At 38.9% G+C, this 21,297-nt stretch overlaps 1 long non-coding RNA gene across 1 annotated transcript in view; it reads left to right on the plus strand.

Annotated features, from left to right (window-relative positions):
- LOC125107064 (uncharacterized) overlaps positions 1 to 12,980 on the plus strand; it is a 97,598-nt gene extending 84,618 nt beyond the window's left edge. Inside the window, exon 4 of the long non-coding RNA XR_007129459.1 lies at positions 12,602 to 12,980. This is a non-coding gene — a long non-coding RNA (uncharacterized LOC125107064). The remainder of the gene's footprint in view (positions 1 to 12,601) is intronic.
- The last annotated feature ends 8,317 nt before the right edge of the window (positions 12,981 to 21,297 follow it).

The following is a 21,297-nucleotide window of genomic DNA, read 5'->3' on the forward strand; positions in this document are numbered from 1 at the left end:
AAAACCATCCCATACCTTGACACATGACAGTAAAACTTTTGAATCTTAAAAGCAATGAGAGAGAAAAAACATTACCCTACAAAAGAATTACAGTTAGATTGACTGCAGAGTTCCTATAAACAACAATAGAGACCAAAGATAGTAAAATGGTATTCTCAAAGTTCTTACTAAAATAACTGCCATCCTGGAATTCAGTGCCAGCTCTCATATTCAAGAGCAGTGATGAAATACTACATTGATGAGCATGCTAGAGCAATTAGGTCTAACCATTGTCTACATAGAGCAACAAATTAAAAGGACTCTGGAAATCACTGTATACCAGTATTTATGGAGTTAGAATTTCCCCAAAGAAAACAAAACTGTCTTTTTCTTTCTAGAGAAAGGAGGGAAACTCATGGCAGATATGTCAGGACTAATTTTAGGTTCTTAACCTACTCCAACCTCTCAGAGCAAATCTCTTCTCAGAGACAGGCTGGGTTTATATTATAGGCAGGTGATTGAACTGGCCTGAGACTCTCTGATGGAAGACACACGTAATTGTCTGGATTGGTCAGAAAAACTGCAATTATCATAGTCTCAAAGAGCTTATGAGATACTGAATGAAACAGGTAAGTTTATAATCACTATAAAGAGAGGGCATGCTCTGTAAAGGAGAGAAGTGGTGTCCCATGGCCACTCAGAGAGGAGATGTCTAAATCCTCATTGTCTATAAGTTCAGACTTAGCTTGGCATTCTGTCTTTCAGCATCCTGTCCCATCATAACTTCTCCAAGATAATCTTTCACTACTCCCTAAACTAACACTCTCCTCCAAAAGGTTGGACCATTCTCTAACCCTTGAAAACAAGTCCCATTTTAAAAAATACATATTAAGTAAATATAGGTTGTTTGGTGGTTGATTAGTTGACTGAATAAACAAAAGCAATTCATATCTCCTTATGTCTTAGCATCTTAGTTGTGCTAAATTGCCATAGATAGGTTATAAACCAGGTTGTAAAGAAAGAGAAATCTCTATTATACAAGCCATGTGACATAACATCCAGGTTGTGACAACTTTCATTAAAGCATATATGGTACACTACAGAAGTTCAGATGCAAGCTTTGGAGGCAGGTTTCCTGGGATCTAATTCTAATTCTACTGTTAGCTCTGTGACCTTAGGTAAGATATTTAATTTCTTTGTGTCTCAGTACCAAATCATAGGAATAAAATTAAGGCCTTACTCATATAATACTTGCAATAATTTAATGAAGTAATATATGTAATATTAAAATGTGCCTGATACATGGCACATACTCAATATAAATTAACATGCATTGCTATTATTTTTTATTAACACTTAAACAACATAGAACTTGGAAGAAATATCTGCTATTCCATTTACATATTATTGGAGGTAAGAGAAAGGGCATCTAAATGAAGATTTGGAGAGGACCATACAATCTCCCAATTTTCTATAATTCTACACCAACTCACAAAATATAGAGAAACTGCCAAGACTAGATACCAGGTTTCTTGATTCTCAATCTCCCATTCATTCTGTCGGCTCTATCACTGGTATAATCCAAGTCTCCTGGCTCATAACCAAACCAACATTTTCACACTTTATTATTATTATTACAAGAGCCACTAGTAGTACTTACCTGACAACCACTGCTATTACTGCCTCTATTACCACAACCGTAACTAAATCCACTGTTGTTAACCTCACTACCTCCCCACTAGAACGATCTATGATGTACCAGCCTTGTGCCAGACACTTTAAAAAAAAAGTATTTTCTTTAAAAAAAAAAAAGTGGGGCGGCTGGGTGGCTCAGTGGGTTAAGCCGCTGCCTTCGGCTCAGGTCATGATCCCAGGTCCTGGGTTCGAGTCCCACATCGGGCTTTCTGCTCAGCAGGGAGCCTGCTTCCTCCTCTCTCTCTGCCTGCCTCTCTGCTTACTTGTGATTTCTCTCTGTCAAATAAATAAATAAAATCTTTTTAAAAAAAAAAGTATTATCTCTAATCATTACAACAACTCTGCAAGAAATGTACTTATCTCCCCATTTTGCAGATGAGAAAATTGTTAAGTAGTTTGCTCACCACTCACAGCCAGTGGGCAGAAGGGTCAGGATTCATACCTAGATACTGCTAGCTCTCAAGACCATACCTTTTCTATTTCACCAATCGGCCTCTCTACCTAAGATGTATTTGAGTACAATAGAACAGATTTTTACCAGAATTTTACAGCTGTTTCTCTCAGCCAGCCAAACAGATTGCTCCCAGTTGCTGAGCCTGATGATCGGTGCCAATTTGTCAAACTGCCAGTGGCGTTTTAATGATTTAAGAAAAAGCACAGGCTGATAGCTTTTTCTACACCCAGCAGATGCTTCTGTTCCAAGAACTGTAACAGCATCAAAGTAGAGCGTTCCCACTGACTTGCAATGTTTCCTGCAAATGACAAGTCTATGGACGTCATTTGGGGGCTAAGGGCAAGGATGAGCTCTGTCATTCTCATCTGCCGGGAAAAGGGGAACAAAAAAACCAACCAAGATAAAACCACCAAGGGCCTGGGAATCTGGCGGAAGATGGCCTGAAGATCGGTTTGAGATAAGTCCTGTCTTCCTCCTGGTATTTGGAAAGCCTTGAAACTTCAGCTTTCTCACTTTGGCTCCTCTGTTCCAACTCTTGGCATAATTACTTGATGAAGTGCATCCGGAGATGATGGCCTCACTGAAGTCTATTTTACAAGACACAAAGCAGTAATGGGGAGGAGAAAGCTGTGCAGCAAGGAAGCTACAGATAAATGGGGCCTTTCCTCAAGGCAGTGTGAAAAATGGGAGAGTGATGGTAGCCATTTTGCAAGGTATGGGACTTATGGACTCATATGTCTTTTAGAACTTGGTGATTGTGCTTCAAAATGATAGAGAAAAATGAGCAAGTGACTGCATGCCAAATATAACCCACCTTTCTGAGAACAGGAAGCAGGACCCATGCTCATGCCTCATGTGGCATTTCTGTGCACCATTTGTCATCTGGGCTGGGGAATTCACGTGTCTTGGAAACCTCTGCAGAGTTTCAAAGGATGTTCTTTGAATTCTGAGTTATTTACAACTCATTCAAACTCTCATTTTCCAAAGGGTTGCTAAATCTTATCAGGAGCTGATTTTCTTTCTTTCTTTCTTTTTTTTTAAAGATTTTATTTATTTATTTGATAGAGCAAGATCACAAGTAGGCAAAGAGGCAGGCAGAGAGAGAAAGGAGGAAGCAGGCTCCCTGCCAAGCAGAGAGCCCGATGCGGGACTCAATCCCAGGACCCTGAGATCATGACCTGAGCCAAAGGCAGAGGCTTAACCCACTGAGCCACCCAGGCGCCCAGGAGCTGATTTTCTAAGGCAGGTCTAGCATCTGAGCATCCAAGGGAACATGGAGGAATTCTGAGAGGCTCTAGGAAAAGAGAGCACAATGAAGGTGTAGGAGTGGTAAACTTCCAGGTAGAGGGAGTTACCTATATCAGATTGTTAGCAGCCTACGTGGTGATGGGTGCTACTGCAGTTGCTGCTGACAACAATGATATCATAGCAGCCCTTCCTGCTTGCAAAGCATTTAGTCTAGGTCAGATCTATGCTTAGAATTTCCATGTACAACAGGTGTCATATGTCTACAGAGGTCATAAGTTTTCTCCTCCCTCTGGCATCCCACATACTTTGCTTTTAGTTCCCTACCTTTCTTTTCTTTTCTTTTCTTTTTTTTTTTGCAGATGAGAAAAGAGTTCCCAGACTAGGGTGAAAAGAGAGTATCAGAGGGGACACAAAGCTCTGGTATTAAAGAGGGTCTCTTAAGAAAAGAGTCTCCTAGCTGGGCACCCTGAGACCTGGCTCTATTCATTTTTTTGACTAAGGTTTTTGACTGTCATAACAAAATACCATGGGGGTGCTTAAACAATAGAAATTTATCTTCTCATGACTCTAGAGTCTAGAAGTCCAAGATCAAAGTGTCTGTAGGGTTGGTTTCTTCTGAGGTCTCTCTTCTTGGTTTGCAGATAGCTCTCTTCTCCCTCGGTGTATCTGTTGTCCTAATTTCCTCTTCTAATAAGGAGACCAGTCATTCTGGATTAGCTTCTACCCTAAGACCTCACTTGAACTTAAGTATCTCTTTCAAAACTCTATCTCCAAATACAGTCACCTTCTAATGTACTAGGGGTTAGTGCTTTTACATATAAACTTTGGTGGGCACATTTTTAGCCCATAACAATGGCCTAAGGGACAAGGAGCACAATAAAACCATAGGTAGTTTAAGGAAAGAGGGGAAAGTACAGAGGATTTTCTGGATCCTCTTTCCCAAATAGTATAGGAAAGCAATAAGACCCCAATGGCTATGTGTTGTATCTATGCAGGAAAGCATGAGTTCACCTCACAAAATTTGTCAAATTAAGAGTGGCCAAGCCCTTTGTACCTAAGAACAGGTCAGACATAGCACAGATAGGTGGAGGCTCTAAAAAACTGTGTCATCAGGAAAAAGAATGAAACAATGGCATTCCACCTAAGATATGAACAAGGACATCTCAGAGAATGTTGACATGTATAGATACTGATAACCAATCTTTCCATTTATGTAACACTTACTATATGCCAGGAGCTATTATAGATTATAGCTTCATTTGATCAGATCATTTAATTCTATCATCAGCCCTACAAAATAGCTATTATTATTATCCCCATTTCACAGATAAGAAAACTGAGTCATAGAGAGAACTTGCCCTAGGTTACAGGCAAGGAAGTGGCAGAACCAGATTTCAAGGCATAGGCCAAGCTCTTAACCGGAGCTAACATTAATCACTACCCAACAACATGTCCACACGGGTGATAAAAATGTCAAATGCTTCTATATCTGTTGGCATAAAACTGGTAGTCTTGGACTTAATATCCTCTTGGTGCACTGTCCCCAAAGCTCCACCCCTAGGAGCCCCAGCTCAAAATCCACACAGTAAGAGTTAGTTCCAAGGTCTTCCAGGCTCCTATTCCAGCTCTGCAGGTCCCACTATTCAGACTGGTGAGAGCCTGTACCATAGTGGTAGTTAAATATCTTGGACATTATTCCTACCTTGTACTCCTGTATCATGTTGCCTCTCATGGGCCAGAATGTCCCCACCATGCCTTGGTGCTAGGAAACATATTACATTTTTCAGGATCAGCTGTAGCTACAGCCCCCATAGACAGTGTGTTCATCTAAAAAGTCCTGCTCATGCTACATGTCCAACATGTGTCAGCAAAAAGTCTCTGATCATCATAGTCACTCAGGGGCCCAGCTGATGAAGCCTCCATCCTAAAGTGTGTATACACAACTACCAAGGGAGAATAAGGCTGTGGCATATCAAATGCTGACTCTTAATTCCCCTACCGGAAGTGACATATGCCATGTCCACATACATTTTATTGGACAATGTGATTCACAGGACCATGGCTATTTTTAAAAGGGCTAATCCTACCATGTGTCTAAGAGACAGAAAGTAGAAATATTTGGCAAGGAGCACTGGAGAACTTCTCACAGCACGATGCCAAGGTTCCAATAGGGGATGTCTAAGACCAAACATTCCAAGAGACAGAAAACAAAAACCAGCTTAAAGTTAGCACAGAATCACATCCACAATAAACTAATAGTTGAAGCAATGACAAGGCCTGGCCAGACACAAGAGGGTTGAACTGGGTTCAATAGTGTTCCCTTAAATTCATGTCCATACAGAATATCAGGAATGTAACCTTAACTTGTAGGGTCCTTGCTGATGTACTAAGTAAAAATGAGGTCATAATGGATTGAGGTGGGCTCTAACTCCAATGACTGGCATCCCGGTATAAAAGGGGAGACATGGAGACAGCAATGCAGAGGAAAAACCCATGTGGTAACAGAGGCAGAGATGGGAGTGATGTACTGGCAAGCCAAGGAACACCAAGGATTACCAGCAACCACCAGAAGCTGTGAGAGGCAGGGAATCTCCTCCTTGAGTCCCCAGAAGGAACTGACTCTGCAGAATTAGGACTTCTGGCCTCTAGAATTATGAGAAAATAAATTTCTATTGTTTTAAGCCTTTCATTTTATGGTAATTTGTTACAGCAGCTTAGAAGACTAATAAACATGTGGAGAAATAAACTCCACCTCTTGATGAGTGTGAAGGTCACATTGCCTAAGAGAAAAACAATGATGACAGATATTGTCAGGGCCTTGTTTGGAAAAACAGAACTTGCTACTAGTGTTCATATCCCACACAGTAATAGGCTCAGGAGCTACCATCTGGTTTCCTCTTACTTTAATAATCCATATGTTCTATTTTTTTATATGTTCTATTTTTATATATGTGCATGTGAGTGTGTGTGTGTGTTTGTGTGTGTGTGTTCCTTGCTATCAAGCTCTCAGTATCTTCTTTGGAAAGTGTTGGGGTGTGAACAAACCATCAATATTTTTTTCTCTGGGTTAGGGCTACAGCTTACACCTCAACCAGCAAGTTTCACTGTCCTTTCTACCAGACAGAATTCCAAACTTTTTCTCAGTATGTTGTAAAGATTGAGCAACAGTTTTAACAATTTCTGAGCTCCTACTGTGGCTGAGATGAAGGAACCATAATTTATCACCAAGAGGTTGGTGGATGCTGTTACCACTTCTCTGCACAAAGCACCAGGGCCAATCCAGCCCAAAGCTAGAAGACCACAGGAAATGTGCATATGCAACAGCTACTCAATGGGTCTGAAAAGATGGAGCGTGTTCCAAGCACTGAAGAGGCTTCTCTAAGTCTCCTGTGCCTTCTGAGTATGCCTCAGTATGTTCTCCACATGTTCTCCACTGTTTACCAGGAATCTGAGATTTAAGGCTTGAAGCTTAAAGACCATGGAATTACTGGCATCTCATCAACTGAGCCAGTGGATATGGATAAGCTTTGAAAGATGTAACAAGTAAAAGCAGAGATTATCATGGATGCTTAGTGTTGGACCATGATGGACTTCAGCTCCTAACAAATCTTTGCACCATAACCCTCCACTAATAGGGAAGCCTCTACCATATAAATGTGTTAGAGACCCAGCTGTCAGCGGTGAGGAAGTTTGCTGTCTGTCCAGGTAATTTAGTGGCAGGCAGAGGAAGTAGAGAGAAAGTCACCCATGAGATGACAAAAGTCCATGTCTTTGCTGTGCATGGATGTAAGCATTAAACCTGCCTGATGAGAAGTCCTTTGTTGAAAATCCAAAAACAAAATTAGCCCAAGATGCTTGAACCACAGGACAGGTTTCAAACAGGATTAAATGTAAAACTATCCTGAGGGAACATCTTCACAATCAAGTGGTCATGGCTCCCTCTTCCTATTTCCAAACAGAAAGGAAATATGAAAAATTTCTGCCAATGTTGAGTTTACTAGGGAAAAAAATTACAAAATACATGAGCAAATGAACCTTCATGAGAACATGTGATGATAGGAAAATTATCTGCCCCTTCCTGTTAAACTGGAACTAATATAATAAATCTAAGAGCTGTAAGTATATTTAAAATGAACAAAGTAATATGAAATAAAAATACTGATAGATGGAAGACTGTGGGGGGAAAGCTATTTAGAATTTTTGAAAATAGCAACAAATAGAATTTCAAGAAGTAAAAATAGAACCATTGAAATGAAAAACCCAGTGGTTACATTAAAATTAAATTAGATACAACTAAAGAGAGAACAAGTAGACTGGGAAGATTACCCAGAATGCAACAAAGGGATATGGAGAAAAATATGTGAAATAGAAGTTAGATATTGAGGGTAGAATAAGGGCCCAAAATAGATCTTCAAGCTGTTAGTGGATAAACCAAAGAACTTCAAAATATGTTAAGCAAAACTGACATAATTACAAAGAACAAGTGACAAATCTACAATCACAAAAAGATATTCCAAGATATCTCTCTTAGAAACTGATAGATTGTGACCAAATATTAGTAGTATTAAGAACACTTAAAAAATCTAATAAGCAAACTTGAACTAATGGACAAATAGAGAGATTTACTACCACAGAGAATACATTTGTTTTCTGGCTCATGGGAAACCAGTGCAAAAACTGACCAAATAGCCCTTAAGTAAGATCTTGGCAGATACCAAAGAGTAAATATTTTGCAGTGCCATAAAATTAGAAATCAGTAACAAAAATACTATCTGCTAAAGCCACACTTGGTAACTGAAGATATATACCTTAATAACTAATGGTTTGAAGAAGAAATTACAATGGGAATTAGAAAATATTTAGAATATTTTTTATCACTCAAAAACATTACTTTTCATTGTTTAGCAATGAAACCAGTAAATACAGAAGACTTTATGACATTGCTAATACAGTACTTTGTGGGAAATTTATAATTTTAAATATATATATTGAAAAACAAGGAATTTTGAAAATAATTTAGGAAGCTGTTATAATAAAGAAGAGAAACAACAGAATAATCCCAAAAGAAAATAGAATGGAAGAAATACTAAGAGGAAGAGTCAAAATTAATGAAGTGGAAAATGAGGAAACAATAAGACCAACTGAACCAAAGTTATCTTCAAAAGACTAAAAAATTAAACAAAAAATCAATTTTTAAAAAGAGAACAGAAAAATTAACCTGATTAGGAATGGAAAAAGAGGGGCAATGGACAGACTGCAGATTTTTTATACACTTTTTTTTAAAGATTTTATTTATTTATTTGACAGAGAGAAATCACAAGTAAGCAGAGAGGCAGGCAGAGAGAGAGGAGGAAGCAGGCTCCCTGCTGAGCAGAAAGCCCGATGCGGGGCTCGAACCCAGGACCTGGGATCATGACCTGAGCCGAAGGCAGCGGCTTAACCCACTGAGCCACCCAGGTGCCCCCAGACTGCAGATTTTTTAAACCGTAAAATACCAACTAATGAATCATTGAACACTACATCAAAAACTAATGATATACTATTCGTTGGCTAATTGAACATAATAAAAAATAAAGAGAAAAAAGAAGAAAAAAGAAAAAAAAACAGAAAACACCATGCTGTACTGAACATTGTTGGTAGTTTATTCATGCCAGAACTTGGGGGAAAAGGTATATACCTGGTAAAATTGCTGGGTTGAAGAGTACCTTCTACTTAAATACATATTGCCAGCCAGCTTTGAAAAAAGAGTAATTTACACTCCCACCAGCAGTGATTTATAGCACTCACTTATCTATAGGCTTGCCAACATTTAGTATCAACAGGTTGTTATTTATTATTTTTGTTTTGTTTGCAGCTGGATAAGCATGAAGTGGTATATTATAGTGGTTTCAATTTGAATTTTCCTGGTTATAAGTATGTTGACAATATTTCCATATATTCTCTGCTGTGAGTTGCTCTCTCATATTTTTTGCATATTTTATTATTATATTGTTTACATTTTTCTTTTAGATTTGTAGAAGATCATTATAAACTCTAGACACTAATCTTATGGCAGTTAAATGCATAACAAGTTTTTCCTGATACAGAAGAAAACATATTTGCAAGCCATGTGAATGGCTTTGTGCAGGTATGTTTTCATTTCTAGGAAATAGATGCCTGGGAGCGGAAAGGCTGGATCATAATGTAGAAAGTCATTGCCAAACCATTTTCCAAAATGGTAGTATCATTTTACACTCCCATCAGCAGTGTTTGAGAGTTCCTGTTGCTCTACATCCTCATCATCATTTGATTTTGTCTGTCCTTTTTACTTTAGTCTTTACAGAGGGTATGAAATATCTCACGTGGTTTTAGTTTAAAATTTCCTGAAGAGGGGCGCCTGGGTGGCTCAGTGGATTAAAGCCTCTGCCTTCGGCTCGGGTCATGATCCCAAGGTCCTGGAATCGAGTCCTGCGTCGGGCTCTCTGCTCGGCGGGGAGCCTGCTTCCTCCTCTCTCTGTCTCTGCCTGCCTCTCTGCTTACTTGTCTGTCAAATAAGTAAATAAAATCTTTTAAAAAAATTAAAAAATAAAATTAAATTTCCTGAAGATTAATATTTATATACTGCCATTTATAAATCATATTTTAAGTGTCACTTCAAGTCTTTGCCCATTTTTATTGGGTGTTTGCTTTTTTATCATTGACTTGAAGGATTTTATATTCTTATATTTTGGGTATGAATCCTGTGCCATTTTTTTCCAAAATAATATTCAGTTGTTCTTAAACCATTTGTTAAAAAGATCTCACATCCTTTTTTGGTTGACTTTGTGCCTTGGCCAAAAGTCAGTTGACCTTATATAAGTGGGTATATCTCTGGACCGTTTCCTTCTATTGATCTGTTTGTCTCTCCTCATTTCAGTAATATTCTGTCTTGATCTTGTAAGTCTCGAAATCAGGTTGTATAAGTCCCCTAACTTTTTCCTTAGTTTTCAATATTGCTTTGGCTCTTCAAAATTCCTTGTATTTCCATAGAAATTTTACAAGACCAGTGCTCTAACTCCATAGAAATTTTAGAATAAGCTTGTCAGTGGGTTTTGGGTTGGTATTGCATTGAACTTATGGATCAATTTGGGGAGAACAGGTGTTCTTATATATTGATCATAAAGCCATTGACTTTGATGAACTCTTTCTTGTCCATTGCTAACTCTAGGTCTAGGCACTACTTATTTTCTTCTTCTGAGTTCCCTATACTCTTCACTTTGCCATCCAGTTAAACTCAGTTTGTACCAGTACTGTCTCTTCCTTTGATGCCTCTATTCTCCTCTAATTACCAATCCATAACTTACCCAAGTTCATAGCTTGTCTCCTTCCTGGGTGAGTCCTGCTCAGGTTATGTCTCAGTATTATGAACTCTGTGTCTTGGCAACAAGGCACTCTCATTTCCAGCTTCCATAGGATGCGTTGTATCCTTGGGAGTTCAGCTTAATGTGGCCCTCACATGGCCAAGCTCCTTCATACCTCTCTAGCCTCATCACTTAAATTCACTATCTTGTGCTCTTCCTTCAGCCATAATAAGCCACTAGTTGTTCCTCAAACACACAAGCTCTCTCACATCTGGAATTTGCATATCCTATACCTATCTCCTGAAACAATTTTTTCCCCTCCCCACACGTACCCACTCCCATCCCATTAGCTTAGAAACCTTTCCTGCTTCTTCGAAGCAGGTTTAGATGCCCTTCTCTGAGCTCTCATAAGGACAGTGGGCAATTCCTCATTGCAGCCCTATTATTACACGGTGCCCCTTGAAGGCAGGAACTGGGTCTTTCTCACTATTGAATTTCCAACATTTCACACATTGCCTGGCACACACAAAGCTCTCCATCAATATTTGTTAAATGTATGGATAAATTAAATAATTAATAAGCAGACACTGTCAGTATGTCACTATATTATATACTCCTAGGGGATGGGAACCCTGACTCACTAAAGACATCATGGAAGTTATGTACCTGTGGTAGAGAAAGATGACTCATTCTGCTCCCAGCACTTGTTAAAAATATCCCTTATCCATATTCAATTTATATGCACCAATCAGTCTTCTAATCTTAATGCACTTCCCAAGTAGATTTCGTAAACTGGGACAGAAATAGGTTGGCTAGTGAATACATTCTTAGTCTATTGGCAGATAGATTACACACTGTAAATTAGTATTTTGGCTCTCTGTTTTTTAAAGCAATCGTATTATTTTGGTTGACATGGATATAATCTTAGAACTCCTGCTGGAAACCGAAAGAACTGTTTCTCTTTCCCTTTTTTTTTCATATATACGTTCCCCAAAGAGGGCAGTTCTTATTTTCTGTGTTTTCCCACAGGGCCTAAGATAGTGTAGAATACCTTGATGTCATTCCATAAACAAAAGCTGATTTTAACAATTAGCAAGGCTGAATACTAAACTCTAGGGACCTGTATTAGTTTCCTAGGGCTTTCATAACAAAGTACCAGAAACTGGGCGGCATATCAACAAAAATATATTGTTTCACGTTTCTGGAAGCTAGAAGTCTGAGACATTGGCGGAATTGGTTTGTTCTGAGGGCTGTGAGGAAGAATCTGCTCCATGACTTTCATTTCACCTATGGTGGTTTGCTGGTATTCTAGGAATCTTTGTCATTCCTTGGTTTATACAAGCATCATGCTGATTTCTGTGCTTTCATCTTCACCTGGTGTTCTCTCTGTGTGTTCAAATTACCCTCCCCCTTTTGTTTATTTATTTGAGAGAATGCACATGAGCAGGGGGAGGGGTAGTGGAAGAGGGGGAAGTAGACTCCCTACCCACACAGGGGCTCAATCCCAGGACTCTGAGATCATGACCTGAGCTGAAGGCAGACGCTTCACCGACTGAGCCACCCAGGTGCCCCAACACATCACATTCTCAAGCCCATGTCTTCAGATAAGTCTCTAGGAGCAGGAAAGGCAAGTGGATCCCACATTCCAAGGATAGGGGAAGGGGTGAAAAGCCTACAAATGCCAGGGTCCACTGGTCACAGGTCAGCTGCTGGCGACATCTTTTCAGTGACCTTCCCCAACAGTTCTGAGTAGTATCTAATTCTGTAAACATACCAGAACTTCTTTATCCACTCATTCCTTAATGGACAATTGGGTTGTGTCCAGTTTTAGGCTTTCCTGAATAAAACTGCTATGAGCATTCATACACTAGTCTTTTTTGTAGACACATGTTTTCATTTCTCTTAGGTGAATACTTTAGAATGGAAGTGTTGGGTCATTCAAAGTGAAGAAATGAATGAATGAATAAGTGAAAACTCCCTTTTCTTGACCGTGACTTACAAATTCAACTCTCACTTCCTATTATATTGATGCACTGGAACTTCAATTAGAAAAAGCTTGAGGAGCCCTGACATAACACATGGCCATCAAAGAATCCACTGTCATATACTCAGAATTGGGAAGGACAATGAAAGTAACTGGATCCCCTCTCAACCTCAGTAATCATTAAGGAAATGCAAATCAAACTATGGTGAAATATCACCCTATATGCATAACAATGACTATTATCAAAGAAACAGAAAATAAAGTGTTGATGTGGTTGTGGAAAAATTGGAACTCTTGTGCACTGTTGGTGGAAAGGCAAATGGTAAAGCTGCATGGAAAAAAATTAAAAATAGAATTATCATATTATCTAGCAATTCTACTTCTGGGTATATACCCAAAAGATTGGAAAGCAAGGCCTCAAAGTATATATCTTATATATGATATATATAAAAGATTTTATTTATTTACTTTAGAGGGAGAAAGCTCGAGTAGGGGGAGGAGCAAAAGGAGAGAATCTCAAGCAGACAACATGCTGGGCACGGAGGCCAATGCGGGGCTTGATCTCATAACCCTGAGATCACAACCTGAACCAAAGTCAAGAGCCAGATGCTCAACTGACTGAGCCACCCAGGCACCCCTATCTACCCATGTTCAGAGCAACATTCTTCACAAAATGTAGGAATAACCCAAATATCCATTGATGGATGAGTGATGTACAGAATGTGGTATATACATACAATGGAATATCATTCAGTCTTAAAAAGGAAGGGAATGCAGACACAATCTACAACATGGATGAACATTGAGGACAATATGCTATATGAAATAAACCAGTCACAAAAAGACAAGTACTATGTGATTCCACTTATATGAGATACCTAGAGTAGTCAAACTCATAAAAACAAGAAATGGAATGGTGGTTGCCAGGGGCTGGGTGGGGGGGACTGGTAAGTTCTTGTTTAATGAATATAGAGTTTCATTTCTGCAAGATGACAAAGTTCTGGAGATCTGTTTCACAGCATTGTGAATGTACCTAACAGTACTGAATTATACACTTAAAATGGTTAAGATGGTAAATTTTATGTTATATGTATTTTACCACAACTAAAAATTTTTAAAGTGATTGGATTCCTACTCCCACAAACTTCAGGAATTCTTTTCCAGCATCTCTAATAGGTGATTATTCTATTTTGCTCTAAAATATCCAGGGACAAGAAACCCCAGAGGTACTAAATGCCATGATGGGGCAGTTCTACTTGATTTTTAAAAAGTTTTCCCGTTTGGGGCACCTGGGTGGCTCAGTGGGTTAAAGCCTCTACCTTCGGCTCAGGTCATGATCCCAGGGTCCTGGGATCAAGCCCCACATCGGGCTCTCTGCTCAGCAGGAAGCCTGCTTCCCTTCCTCTCTCTCTGCCTGCCTCTCTGCCTGCTTGTGATCTCTCTGTCACACAAATAAATAAAATCTTTAAAAAAAAAAAAAGTTTTCCCGTTTGGAGCTGAAATGACATGTGCTGTATAGGTTATTGGATACAGATTAGTTCACTGAAGTAACAGAGAAAGTTGATTCCTTGTATATGACACACTTTTAAGGATTTGAAGAAATTTAGATCATTCCTTAAGTAAGTATGCAGGACATAGTTTCCAAACCCTTTGGAGGAAGATAATTTGGGTATAGATACAGGAATTTACTGCTTGTAAACTATAAGATTTTTAGCATCTGTAACACTCTGAACTTCAATTTTATTCATTCATTCATTCATTCATTTAACCAATCTTATTAAGCTCTATTTTTTTTAAAGAATTTATTTATTTATTTGACAGAGAGATCACAAGTAGTCAGAGAGGCAGGCAGAGAGAGAGAGGAGGAAGCAGGCTCTCCGCAGAGCAGAGCCCGATGTGGGACTCGATCCCAGGACTCTGAGATCATGCCCTGAGTCAAAGGCAGAGGCTTAATCCACTGAGCCACCCAGGCGCCCCAAGCTCTATTTTTTTAACCACACACTGTCCAAGGTACTAGGAATATAACATTGAACAAAGCAGACATAGTCACTACCTTCATCAAGCAGGTAATCAGTGAGGAGGAAAGATCATTAAGAAGTGTTAACAAGAAATTGAGACAAGCACCAGGAGATGGAAATTACAGGATTAAATGGGAGCATGAAACAGAATTATCGAACCCTGTTTCAGGACTAGGGTAGACTTCCCCTGAGAAGTAACACTTAATGTAAGCCCTTAAGAATATACAGCAGTTTGCCTGGTGAGGAGCATCTAAAACCAAGCTTATGTGGTTATCACGAAGATTAAACTGGGTAAAATAATTTAGAAAAATGTTATCCTCGTGCTCTTGCATACCTTTATGGATTCAACTCTTTCAGACTCTACTATCATTTACGGAGTTGCTGTGTGCTTTATGCTGGCTTCCCATATCTTATCTAATTTATTTATGACAACCTCATGAAGATGACTCAAAGTGCTGTCATCTTTTAAATAAAGTGACAAGAACTATCTCATTTTGGACAAAATTATGCAGAGTGCAATGGAAAAACACAAAGAGAATGAAATACTTTTGCTAATAGTATATTATGAAATGATAAGCCATTATGATTACCCTTACTATTGTACATATTTGTGTCTGGACACAATGATTAATGTAGCTTGCAGTTTCATTAATATTCTAGGTGCTGCACTGGTGCTCTTGAATTTGTGATCCTACAAATATCTTCTTTTGTTCTTACAAGAATTCTGTCCATTTAGGTCTCCTTCCCATCTGCACTTATGCAACTGACTTTTGGAGATTAAATGGACACATTTCATGTTACACTACAAATTTCTACTTAGTTGAATTGGACACTTCATTCTAGTCTGTCAGGATAATCTTCAGTTCCACTTTTGTCATTCACGTTAGCTCTTTTTCATTAGATTTGATTTCTTTCTGAGTTGTGAGATCCAGCAACAAAAGTAATAGCCCTACTTTATTTCCCTTGCTTCTGCTGACTCTAGGTTGAGCGAACAGGAGCCACTGCTAGCTCTCCCCTGTCTCAAGCTCCTACGAAGATGTAGGCTGAAGCAAGATCCAGTAAGCTTCTCCCATCCCTTCTCACTGGTGGGGTTGATTATCAGATCTTACTCTCACACTCTGGGATTTGATGACCCAGTCATGCCTTTTGGGTACTTCCTTCTGCTCCTAATTATATGGGCATCCTTAAGATGACAAGCAGACATGCCCCTTTCATAGCACATCACATTCCATATCCTGACTTTCCTATTCCGCTCACCCTATCACTTCCTTATCTTTATGCTAAGAGTATACCCCCCACCCCAAATAGTTAATGCTTTGCAAGTGGTTTGACAAAGGGGGACATAAAAGCTAGGAAATAATTTTGTTCACATATTTGACATGAATTATAATTACTTATGCTTTTTATAGAAATCTCATTGTTTCTTAAAATCATTGCATTCATTAAAAATTTTATGCATGCCACACATGGCCATGGTATAATACTTTACATCATTTACATAATCAGTGTGCTTGTTTTCATTTATTAAAACTTTATTTTTCAGTATTATTCTACGTTACCTTATGTTTCAAACTGTTCTTTAAAAAGTGTATCATTGCCTCCAAGTAGTTCTTCGAAACACAAAAATCATGAAAAACACAAAAATCATAAAAATGTAAACTGTGGAAAGATCTCCATACAAGGCAGAGTGAAGAGAAATTTAAAATAATATTACAAATTATGGGAAGGTCTTCATATAACCTAGAGTTCTGAGAAAATACCCAGCCAAAAAAAAGTAAACATAAAATGTAATAATACCTATCTGAAAATGTATTTTATTGGGCTTGCAATTCATTTGCTTCTGCTGCCCCAGGAACTGTCAGTTTTAAGTCCTTGCAAATACTGACAGATAGCCAAAGAAATGTACCATTTTCAAGTAAAATAGGAAACTCTTTGGTAATCCAGTCACCTTTCCCCTCCTCGTCCTCGCACCAAATAGCATTTGCTAGTATGATTTAAGTGAATTGTATATCCAAATGTAGAAGAGACCCCAAAACTCTAGAGGCATTCTTCAAAATATGTATGGAGCACACCATTGCTGAAAACACTGTTAAACTAGTCAAAAAGGTAATGAAAACTGCAAAATTCCTTAATCCAATAACATTTTTGGATACTGCTTACTATCAATGGTAAAAAAAAAAAAAAATGTGAAGAGAAAGTACCAAGGTGAAATTCTAGCACATAGTTTACTTTACATGTAGAACAAACCACTGGTTTGCAGAGTATAAATCAACTCCTTGGATACGTGCAGTGCATATATGACAGAGTTGTGTTCAGCAGCTCATTATCCCTGAAAGCCCGTGCCATAAGCAGACTTTTTTCATTTAAGAGAAAATGATTTTGCGAGCCAAGAAGAGGGCAGTACAAATACACTGGGACCCATACCAACAGTGCACACATATTTCCTTGAATATTTTATTCACAGAGGCTAATCAGTAGCCAACAATATGCCTCTCAATTTTGATCCAAGGTTGAAAATACTGGGGCAATTTTTACTATGACTGAATCATAGCCAGGATATGTACATCTTTTCACTGCAACATGTTGAGAAATGGTTGGTGAATACAAAACTCTGTTTTTTTTTTCCTTTTCACACTGACACATAGTGGTTGATAAAAAACAAAAATGGATTTTTTTCATTATTAAGTATGTGTTTTTTTAATTTTATTTTTTCAGTGTTCCGTGATTCGTTGTTTATGCACCACACCCAGTCCTCTAAAGTTAGGAATAAAAAAAATTTCTTTGTGACTTGATCATTTCAATTACTTTGAATGAACTAATATATTTCAAAACTGGAGTATCTGAATAAAGTGAATCTATCATTTCAAAGCTAAAGGATTATAATTTCAAATGTTAGGATACAGTATTAGAATTTCTTAAGAAGAACAAACTGTGAAGAAATCCTTCAGTCATTATGGATAATAACTTTCTTCTACTGTCAGAGAAAGAAACTGATGATATATTATTGATAGTGTTTGAAAAATCACATCCCAATGCTGCCACAAACCATTTAGAAATATATTCCAGAGACACATTCAACCAAAGAATGAATTGGTATTCATCTTTCAAGTTGAAAGTTAAAACTTTGTTTATGATGTATTTATGTCTAATGGAACATGAAAAGCAATCTTCAGTGATAAATCTATCCTTTCTGAGTCAATGTTTTATCTGAATATCCAGAATTATCTAAATATCCTTATAATCATGAATTGGAATCTTCCAATTTAGAAGGAATAAAGAATAGGAAATATGGTTGTGGGACCTGGGATGCATCTCAGGCTACTCATTATCAAGCTGGATATAAGATTAAACATTGGTGTTCTGCTTGCAACAAATGAAGTGCTCTGCAAATGCTGAGAAATTGAGGCTCGTGCTAGCAATTCTGACCAGGTTCAGAAAGCCTCCCGCTGGGAATTACTCTGAATCACAGACTGTTGACTGAACATCAGTCCTCAGTTTTGCCATTTTTTTTCCCCAAGATTGGAACCTCATCATTGATTTTTGACCCATGACTCAATCTGACTCCTTACTGTTGCTCACTACCTGGACCCTTGAAAACCCTCCTTCCCTTACCATGTTGAATATCCTGGAGCCAACTGCTTGAATTTTGGGAGTAAGATGGACTACTGTGTTCCTTTGAATATGAATCACTTGTGTGTTCCTTCTGGAGCTCATTAAAAAAGACACTCTTCTTTTCTCTTTCACTGCTGATGGTCCTTCCATGCAGGGGTAGCTCAGCTGGTAAACCACACCTGGCCTTAACTAGCCTACTTAGCAGATTTGTAAGTTTTGAAGGAGAAAGTGGGCATGGGTAACCTAGTGCCTTCTTCCTGTTTCCCCTTGGGATCATGCCAAACATGGAACAGGGGCTACTGTCACTTGGCAACCTGGCCACCTGTTGACAGGGTGGGTGGACCTGTCTATCCTAGGTTTTAGTATCAGGGATCAGCTGGCCTGCAGATATATCATAGATACGAGCATCAACTTTTCTTGGTAGGAAAAGTGGCACTTTGGGTCTCTTTGCCTTTATTTTCACAACTCTCACCCAACTCAAAGGGTTTGGAAAGGAGGTGCCATTATTTAGCTTTGTTCAAATTCTAATACCAGCCCCTATTACAGGATCAGTTTCCCCACTGTTGTCCCACCTTGGGAAGAGAAGGAACCTGCACACTCTTTCACCTTACTTCTCCCCACTTGCTGGGAAACAGAATGCCTGGGTCTCAGAGAAGCTCCAACTATGGTAAGAATGACAGGTAGTCAAGAGCCTTTGCTTATGGTGACTTAGCCAGTTATGGAAATATTCAGCCAGTACCAATGAGTCCAAATATCCCATCTCATCTGTAAGCTACTGGAGTCCATTTCAGAGGGCTTGCTGAAATCTGAGTGCATCCCTGTGTTCCACCAGACTGGTAGGTAAAGTATCAAGAAAGAAATGAAGCTAGTTTGTTCTGAATTTTTGTTAGTAAATGCTACTAACTTGGTGGTAAAGCTTGATCTTCTGTATTTTTATGACCTCTGTGTCTGGCATGTCTTGCATACTCAGCAAATGTTTTGACAAATGAGTAAATTAATCAATCATATAAACCATTGCTAATGCCTAATAACTATCTTTTTAAGTTATAAGTGTTCACAAACCATCTTTTTAATGATAATTCTTAGTTTTTTCTTGTTCTAATTTCAAACTCCAATTATAAAAGGAGGGATCTTCTTTTTACCTTGTTGGTAGAACAGAACAATGTTTACCTTTTCCCAGCCTTCCAGTCTAGCTGAATTTCCCATTTTTTAGCAGAAATGTCAATCCATCAACATAGACACAACTTATTTATATATCTTGAGATAGAAGTATTCTGGTCATGAGAATTTGAATTCATTTAAAGCACATTAAATGCTCTCTGATTATCATCTTTTACCTTCTGGGAATTATCTGATTAATGATTGCTTTTCTACCATTTATTGTTAGAATTATTCCCATTGGCAGTGAGGGCAAGTAGGAACTGAGTCATTTGCTTTTCTCTTTCATGTGTTAACATTTTAATATCTGCCCTAAGAACTGAGTCTCTACCTTTGTCTCCTCTGTGGCATTATTTACAACTTTGCCAGCCTCTGCTGTTCCTAGCAATATCCTTTCAGGTCTCATAATTTGTTGTTGTTCAGCTAAGATTTCCTTCTTCTATATTTTGTACATATGCTTCTATACTAGGGGACACTCGTTGAGGTCACCTTCTTTCTCTGAGAGTCCCTTGCCAGATTCAAGGTTCCTGCAAGGCCATCATCTTCCTTGACCAAAGTTGATTGGACAAAGAGTGGACACTTGGGAAACCAGACTCTCTCTCCCAAGAATTCAGAGCTGAGATGGGATTGCTATTTGAATCTAGGTTGGCCACTTGAGTGGAGAGATTAGGACCTCAGAAGTTATGAAATGGAGCCTTGTTGGATGGTACACCATCAATTAGTGAGAGAAGAATGGACAGACGTATAGAATGAAGCGGAGATAGTGTGCCAAGGAGATGAGCTCCTGATGGCTTTCCAGGTCCTAGCAAAGCATGTCAGGATAATTTCTGGAAATTTCTATGTGTATTCTTCCTCCTCCCTGCTCCCATTATGAGGCAGGGGCTAGACTCTTGCTACTCCTTTGACTGTTCATGTGAGAGGGCAGAAAGCAAACACAGCTTGATGGCAACACAGAGAAGCAGTGTAGGGCTACAGGTAAGAGCAGGGGTCTCGAGCCAGGCCATCTGGTTTAGAAGAATCTGTGTCACTTCCTGGCTGTGAGAACCTAGGCAAGTGATTTAATCACCCTCCTGTCCCATCTGGAAAATAAGGATAATGTTCCTACCTTGTAGGATTATCATGACAATTAACTAAAAATGTAACAACCCTAGAACAATTACCATCACGTCACAAAAGAACTAATATGTGCAAGGGTTTTTTTTTTTTTTTTTTTTTTTAATGATCTTAGTTGTTTTTTTCCCCCGAAGCCTGAAACTAGTTCAAGGGCAGTGATAAGTGTCCTGGTGGGTGAAACCGAGCAAGGAGCATCTCTGAGGACCTGGGGTGTGTTGGGAGGAAGCTGCCCAGGTAGAGTGGAGATTAGAATGGCCTGGAAGAGCAGTGGTTCCTGCAACACGCTGACACAGTGTCTGATGATGGGTCTGGACCTCAGACAGGAGGGCTGCCTTGTGAGTCTGAGAAAGCAGGACCCCGCTTCCAGGTCTCACCAGATGTCCCCACGTCCAGAGGCTGGCATGGGGACAGACTGCTAGCTGATTCCCAATTTCTATTCTCTCCTTCTTCCTGCTAAATTTTAGCTAGCCACCCATGTCAAAGTGCCTGAATCATGTTTGTACAAGAGGGAAAGAGACTTCTATCTTAATCAACTCTTTGCTATTTTATTTTTAATTTTTGTATGCAGCCAGATCAAATCCTGATTCAGCATGAAAGTGACAGATACTTCTGGACATGAACTACCGATTAAGACAATGGGAAATATGGAACAATGGCTGGAAACTTATGACTGCTGACCAAAAACTGGAGAGGATTCTTCTGTTTCTTGGTGCCCCC

Source organism: Lutra lutra, chromosome 8 (genome assembly GCF_902655055.1).
Source record: "Lutra lutra chromosome 8, mLutLut1.2, whole genome shotgun sequence".
In the NCBI taxonomy this organism is placed as follows: Eukaryota; Metazoa; Chordata; class Mammalia; order Carnivora; family Mustelidae; genus Lutra; species Lutra lutra.